Here is a 9,252-nt window from a genome sequence, read left to right as displayed (position 1 = left end):
ATTCCAAAATGCCTATAAATGGTCACGAATTCTGCCGAGTTTTAATAATATAATAATAATAATACTCCCTAGTATAATATAAATAAATATATATATGTATATATAGTATAGATTAGTGTTATATTAGATTAGTTTGGGTTATGTAAAAGTTATTTTTACGGGTTTTTAAAGTCGGAGCTCTGTCCGTGTAACACTACGCGATAAATAATCAATGTAAGCTATGTTCTCCTTTTTAAATTAATGTCTCGTACTTAAGTTATTATTATGCTTATTTGAGCCAAAGTAATCATGATGTTGGACTAAATATTAAAGACGGGGTAATTGGATTTTGTACCATAATTGGGGTTTGGACAAAAGAACGACACTTGTGGAAATTAGACTATGGGCTATTAATGGGCTTTATATTAAATTAACGATACCTCGTTAATTTAATATAAAGGTTATGATTTGAAGTATCTATATATAACCACATACGCTTAATCGGACACGATGGGCGGGATATTTATAAGTACGAATTATTGTTCATTTGACCGGACACGGGGATGGATTAATAGTCAATGGACTCATTAAAACAGGGGTGGATTACATTCAAGGGTAATTGGTGTAATTGTTAACAAAGTATTAAAACCTTGGTTTACACACAGTCGATAACCTGGTGTATTCATTAAGCAAAGTATTAAGACCTTGTTACAGTTCGAATCCCCAGTTAGTTGGAATATTTGACTTCGGGTATAAGGTTAAATTTGCCGAGCAGTTTATAATTATGACCGATGAACTATTATGGACAAAAACCAGATAGGTTTCAAATACATCCAGGACAAAGGACAATTAGCCCAGGACAATAAATTAAAATCAAAACGTCAAACATCATGGTTACGGAAGTTTAAATAAGCATAATATATTTTATTTCATTTTTCCTCGTACTTTTATTTATTGTCATTTCAATTATTGTTATTTATTTTATATTGTTATTTAAATATCGTCATTTACTATACGCTTCGCTTAAAATATAAATCGACAAACCGGTCATTAAACGGTAAACCCCCTTTTATATATTATTATATATAATTATATATATTTTGTACAAATATAGTTGTTTAAAAATATAGTGTGCAATAAGCCCGCTCCCTGTGGAACGAACCGGACTTACTAAAAAATATACTACTCTACGATTAGGTACACTGCCTATAGTGTTGTAGCAAGGTTTAGGTATATCCCATTTGTAAATAAATAATTAAAACTTGTGTAATTTGTAACGTATTTCGTAGTAAAATATAGTACTATCACGTACCCCCACGCTACCACATCAAAAACCCTAATTTCTTTTTGAAAGGAAACTATTTCCTTGATAACATACATATTCAGATCCATTTGTAAAAGAAACAAAGATTAGATCCTAATTTATGATTATATCGTAATCGTAATTCATTTGCACTTTAAAAAATTGCCGTAACCTACCGCACTGCTTTCATAACCCGTCCTAATCCATCTGGACGAAGTCCATATCGATTATAAACGATTCACAATAGTTGATTTCATTGCGAGGTACTTGACCTCTATATGATACATTTTACAAACATTGCATTCATTTTTTTTTAAAAAAGACAAACTTTCATTCATTGAAAGTTGACGGCATGCATACCATTTTATAATATATCTAAACTATAAATGACTTGATAATAATCTTGATGAACTCGACGACTCGAATGCAACGTCTTTTGAAATATGTCATGAATGACTCCAAGTAATGTCTCTAAAATGAGCAAATGCACAGCGGAAGATTTCTTTCGTACCTGAGAATAAACATGCTTTCAAGTGTCAACCAAAAGGTTGGTGAGTTCATTAGTTTAACATAAATAATTAGTTCCATCATTTTAATAGACCACAAGATTTTCATTTTCATAAATATACGTCTCATGCATAGAGACAAAAATATCATTCATATGGATTGAACACCTGGTAACCAACATTAACAAGATGCATATAAGAATATCACCTATCATTCTGGGAAATCCTTCGGACATGATAAAAACGAAATCGAAGTGCTAAAGCATCCGGTACTTTGGATGGGGTTTGTTAGGCCCAATAGTTCTATCTTTAGGATTCGCGTCAATTAGTAGATCGGTTTACTAATTCTTAGGCTACCAAGCAAAAGGGGCATATTCGGCTTCGATCATTCAACCATATAATGCAGTTTCGATTACTTGTGTCTATTTCATAAAACATTTATAAAAACAGCGCATGTATTCTCAGTCCCAAAAATATATATTGCAAAAGCATTTAAAAAGGGAGCAAATGAAACTCACTGTAATTTATTTTGTAGTAAAAATACATATGACGACATTGAACAATGCAGGGTTGGCCTCGGATTCACGAACCTATATTATTCATATTTATATTAAAACATATAATCGTAATCGAACAAATTCATATATATTATTATTAATGATATAATTTTTATATTAATAACTTATATGTTATATATATTTATTTTGTATATATGTTTTAAAATGATTAAAATCTATATAGTTATATTAATGTGTCCATATTTATATATATACTTGTTTAGTGTTATAATTAAAAATCAATGGTTTGTTATATGTAAGTATTTATATAAATAATATTAATAGGTTTTATATATATATAGTTATGTAAAATATTAATATAATTAGAATATATGTAATAAGTATATTTTATGCACAGATTATTTATTTGTTTAAAATAAATAGTTTTGATAATAATAATGATTTACTAATAATAATAATAACACTAATATTTATCTTAATAACTAAAATGATAATAATACTACTAATAATAATACTAATACTTACTTATGACTACCTATTTTATAACTTAAATTCATAATCGTTTTCCTAATCGTACTTGTATTCATTTAATTATAACCATTTTCGATAATTTTTATCATATCGCTTTTGTTATAAATTTCGTAACATGAATGTTATTAACATGTTCATAATCATATTAATGATGATAACTAAAATAATAATAATAATGTTAGTCATGATAATACTAAAAAATTTTAATTGATAATACTAGTAATAATAATAATAATATCATACTTTACATTAATAATAACAATAATCTTATAATAACAACTAACATAATGATAGTAAATAATAATAATAATAATAATAATAATAATAATAATAATAATAATAATAATAATATAATAATAATAATAATAATAATAATAATAATAATAATAATAATAAATAACAATAAAAAGATGTGACTACCTCAAGAAAATCGGCCTAAAAAGAGTACAGCCCCTCCAGGGACTCGAACCCCCGACCTCTCGAAACCCGCTAACTCACACAACCATTACGCAATCCATTCATTTCTGATTAAACCCAAAGCCAATTTTATTTAACCCTTCCATTATGTTTCTCCTTTTTCTTCATCTTCTTCACATTATAGTTCGATCAGAGGTATCAAAACCAATATATCCAACTCATACACAACGAATTTTGATACTTCAAAATATTACTAATTTTATAAAATCAAATGTTTATATTAATTGTAAAAAAAAAAAACAGCATCGCTACTGTGCATCTCACAGTTCTAAAAAAAATTATGATCTTGAGTTTGAAAATGTTTTAGCTAAAAATCACAACATGAAATAAGTTGTAAAACTTTTCTAAAATCTTTCTCAATGCTCAATTTTCCTTAAATCGTAACAGATATCACGAATTCAATTGAAGAATAATATTTAACCTTTTAATTCGAAAACTTTGACTCTCAAATTCGAATTCGTTTTGAGGAATTGGGTCGTAAAACTTTGCAGAAAGATTGAGTAAGAGATTCCTAACACTTCTGTATTTCTAGTTTTTGAAAATTCAATCGAATCCGAGTTATGGTGTTTTGAGTTCATTACAGAGGTATCGAGCTGCAGGATATAAAAAAAATATATTTACAATTTGAATTTAATTATTATTGATATTAGATATTGATAGGGAGAAGAAAGTGGGATCCCTGAATTACCTTGAGTTTAATCGATTATATACAGAAGATTTTGACAGAAAGTTTCTTTCCAGTAATTTAATAAAATAGAAATATGTATATATGATAAAGACCTGAAACTGATTTTGTTCTTCTCCCTTTGTTTGATTCGTGTGATTAGGTGCCTAATTGGTACGATCGACTATGACAGGAAATCAAATTTAGTTACAGTTGATTGTACTGGAATTGGATTCATATGTTTTTCTTTATACGGTTTTCATTAATAAATATAAATATATATTATTAATAATCAAGATAATAATAATATAATTTATAATAATAATTAATACTGATATTATATATAAAAATAATACTGTTAACTTTAAATATAATCATCATACTAATAATTTAAGAATGATGATAATAATAATTGTCAATAATAATGTTAATGATAATATTAATGAATTATATTACTTTTATAATAATAATAATGTTGTTGATCTATAATAATAATAAAAAAATGATAATATTTAATAATAATACTAATATTAATCATAATAACAAAAATTTAAATTTTACTACTAGTCATAATAAAACTGATATTAATAATGATAATAATAATGTTAATAATAATAATAATATTACAATAAATCAAATGTATCAAATTTCACATATGTATATGTAATGATATTAACAATACTGATATAAATGTTAATATTTCTGAAAGTAATAATCTTAATAATACAACTATATTTTGACTTGTATTATATTATTAATTATGTAATATTTATTTACTACATTATATAGTAACTTTTATTGAATATTTATTATTTATTTATAAACTCTATATGTATTATAATATACACATAATAATAATTATACGCAGAAACCATGTATACTTTTATATATATATATAGATTTATTTTAAATTACAATTAATTAGTTTATATCTTATTTTACATATTTAATTCTAATATTTATATTTTATAGTTTCACTTTATAATATATATATATATATATATATATATATATATATATATATATATATATATATATATATATATATATATATATATATTATTTACAAACAATTGTTCGTGAATCGTCGGGGGTAGTCATAGGTCAAATGAATACATGAACATAGATACAAAAATTTTGAGACTCAACATTACAGACTTTGCTTATCGTGTCGAAACCATATAAGATTCAAGTTTAAATTTGGTTGGAAATTCCCGGGTCATCACAGTACCTACCTGTTAAAGAAATTTCGTCCCGAAATTTGAGTGAGGTCATCATGGCTAACAATAAATATGTTTTCCTGACGAATATGAGCTGATAAATAGAGTTTTATCATTATTGAATAATACAGATAAAATAATTCGATTATTCGAAGAGCACGAATGAAGCTATCCAAAAATAGTGTAATGAGGAAAATAAATTTCGTCATAATTTTTGACGTAGGAGGTTGAATTCCGGAATTCAAGGGATTAAAGAAAATTTTTGAAATCTAAAAGATTTGATTCTTCGGCGAATAAGGAAATTAAGATCTCAATAATTGAATACGGTGATCTGCCTCGATTACTCTGTCTGATATTTCCATTATAAATTAAACTCTTCCGTTCCATTATTCTCACCATTCCTATACTTCCTTTCTTAGTTCATATATCCAAAAGATTATGAAAATGCTTAATCCCGTTCTAATCCTTGATATTTTCTAATTATCATTTCTGTCATCCTTCTTTTCAATCTTCCATCAGAAAAATCTGTTTACTTCTACTATTACCTTGGGGTGATACTATTCTTAATTATATCGTGTCTTTATATTGCTATTCGTATTACTATTCACGGTTTGTAACCTCCGGATTGTTATTGGGCTTTATATTTTCTTTTATATTTTGGAGCTCTTTGCCTTCCGTCTTCTATAATCATCGTCATTCACAGTTAATGCTCTCTTTTATTTGCTGCGATTTATACCCCTTTCTCTTTCGGAGCTTCATGCTTTTGTTTTCTTGTCGCAAGTAATGGTCCAGAATTCATAGATATGGAGTTTCGATTGAATATGCCTAATGTTCTAAGAGAGAAATTGTAATGACATGATCTTGATTGTTAAATTACCAGAATTCAAGAGAAAAGATAAAACTATCAAGAAAATAGGTTCCTAATATGTTTATAGAATAGATAGAATGTAAGAGTCGTGTAACATGGCACATGATGACGTTATGATCTGTGAATCATCACGTTCCATTAGAAACTCAGCATGACTTACTGTAATATAATCACGTTGATCAAGTGTCATTATATTATACTAACTCATGCATCAGTTCCCAACATTACTTCAAAAACATTCATATTTTAAATTCAAAGGTTCGCAGAATATAGAAACTAAAACAGTTTCATTTTATGATATAATACGGATAGCACGAAAAGATAAATAATTTCGGACGAGAATATTTATGAAGATATCTTCAGAAATATTGAGGATATTAATAAATAAAGGTACGATGATATCTTAGGATCAAATTGTGATGAAGAAATTCATTCACGATGATTTAGAGTGGTTAAGGAGTAAGGTATTCGCTAAAGATTTCATCAGAAATAGAATCATCTGGATTCTTTATGTACAAGTTCAGTCCTTGTAATTTGTTCAGAGTCTCCTTCATGGTTTGCTCAATCTGGTTTCCAGTTCCAACTTTTCTGAGCTTTGCCAACATACTATTCTTTATCGTTATACCTTCGACGGTTAAGGTCGTGTACAATTTTTGCTATTGTATTCAGCTTGTACAGTTTTTGCTTCTGTATTCAGCTTTTTTTTTTTTTTTAGAATTTGGAGTATTGATTTGTAGACTGGGTGCTTTTCAAAATTTCAGGGTGGTAGATCATAATTCTAAGGGATAAGGATTATATGTATACATATAACTGTTGATGTAGACATGCTGCGAGATTTCAAATCACTGATTACTAATCCCCGGTAGTTGGTATAGTAATTCTCGTTATAAGATGTAAATGAGTAAATGATAGGGTTTCACTGAATATAGTGACTTTTCGGAAAGTCAAAGATCAACGGAGTTGTTGGTAAATTTAATGCTAATGTGGTGAGATATAAACGGTTTCCCAGTATCGATGACGAAAGACAACTTATATATCAGGGTTATAATAAGCTAATCCGAGTGAAAAGTCAAAGTTGACTTGTTGGAGCTGTGACAAAATTGGATAATTTTGAAAAGGAATTGCAAAGTTATTTTCAGTAATAACAATGACAAAGGAGCTAGCACAGATACGTGTTAAACGTTTACTCAGGTTCCGAGTGTTTTCAGGTGTATAACTATATGCATAAATCTTTTCTCTCGTAGATGAAGTGCGGTGGGTTTATCCTCTCGATTGAGGTATTTTCAAGAATCATGAAAGGTTTGAACGCAGATTGTAATCGTCAAGATACAATGAGGTTTAGGATGAAATCAAGTGGCAAACTTGAAGAATTGTTTAGTTTCATATGTTATAATCAATATTTTAATTCATTTTAATTGTCCAATGTTACTAGTCCACAGTCGATAGTTCACAGTTAACAGTCCAATAATTCATATATAGTTTAATATATAATATTCGAATTAATTAATACGTATCGTTACCCGTGTACATGTCTCAGACTCGATCACAACTCAAACTATATATATTATTGTAGAATCAACCTCAATCCTATATAGCTAACTCCAGCATTACTGCATATAGAGTGTCTATGGTTATTCCAAATAATATATATAGATGCGTCGATATGATATGTCAAAACCTTGTATACGTGTCCCGATATTTAAAGTGCGTAAAATAAATAACAGAAATTAAATGACGATAAATAAAATTTGCGAGAATATAATTTGCGATAAATAAACTGCAATAAATAATTGCGATAATAAAATGTAATAAGGAATTAACAGTTAGCTAGGAACAGTTAGTTAGAATTTTGTTAGCGTGGATTCTTAACAAAATTTATCATAGTTAATTTGTTTGTTTCTATCAAATTTTATTTTTTTGTCCAATGTTTTCTTCATTATGCCACTTGTTGGATTTTGGTAAGTCAAAATCCAAATATGAAATTGAATGAAATTGGTTATTTTGTGGTGAACGGATTCGTATATCTTGTGGATGTAAGTAGGATAGTAAATGACTGTTGAATCAGGTTCGAAGAATGTAAGTGTAACTTATTAATGTGAAATCTAAATATTTCTAGGGTATTACCTACCCGTTAAAATATTTTCACCATCAACAGTCTGTACAAAAGAATTTTTAATTACAATCTTTATGAAAACATATATACATATATATTTTCTTCAGATGTAAATTGTGGATTTAATGAGTTAATATGATATTAAACTCATCTGGTTTACGGCTAGAATTAGAGTACATAATCTCTAAAACATTAGAGATTACATAATCGCCATGAAGAACGAAGATAATTGATATAGAACGATACGTAGAATGATGATTATACTCAAGGTATAGAATGAGATGTTGAGGCATGGATTGTTGATGGTACTGGTGCTATTACTGATGGTACTGTTGGTGCCAGTGATGTTGCTAAAGCTGGTACGTTTTGCACCATATTTTCCAAGGTTACAACTCGGGAGCGAAGCTCGTTGATTTCTTCTATTACACCGGGATGATTGTCAGTTGGATCAAACGGATGAATAAGGTTTAGAATTTTAGATAGAATATAATCGTGGCGAGATATTCGGGAAATGAGAGTGAAAATGGTGTTTCGAATTGGTTCGCCGGTGAATGCTTCAGGTTCTTCGCCCAGAGGACAATATGGTGGATGAAAGGGATCGCTTCTTCTTGTCTCCAATGATTAAGTAGACTACGAACCCATCAGATGAATTGGGGATGGCTGATTGGCTGATTCATTCTAGTGACGCTGCTTCCGGAGCTTAGGTGAAACTCCATATCGAAATAGCTGTCGGAATCCGAGATATTCGAATTGGTTGAGGGATTCATCTCGTACGATCAGATGAAGGATTTTCGATAAGAAATAGATTATAGAATGTAGATTAGTACCCTGCAATACATAATTTACATATGCATATATAATACTAAAATCCCATAAGTTACGGAGGAATCTACGGAATCTGTCAGGCTAAGGTAACAATAACAGATATGCTAAGATATGAATTAGCAGATACGCTAAGATATGAATTTTGTCTATACACTATTCATGCAATCATTGTAACATGATGTGTCTAGACTAAGAATGATAAGCAGGCAATTTTCTAAGAATGATAAGCAGATGATTTCCGACTAGAA

This window comes from Rutidosis leptorrhynchoides, chromosome 2 (genome assembly GCF_046630445.1).
Source record: "Rutidosis leptorrhynchoides isolate AG116_Rl617_1_P2 chromosome 2, CSIRO_AGI_Rlap_v1, whole genome shotgun sequence".
NCBI classification, from domain to species: domain Eukaryota; kingdom Viridiplantae; phylum Streptophyta; class Magnoliopsida; order Asterales; family Asteraceae; genus Rutidosis; species Rutidosis leptorrhynchoides.
The sequence above is the reverse complement of the archived record's forward strand: the minus strand, read 5'-3'. Positions refer to the sequence as shown.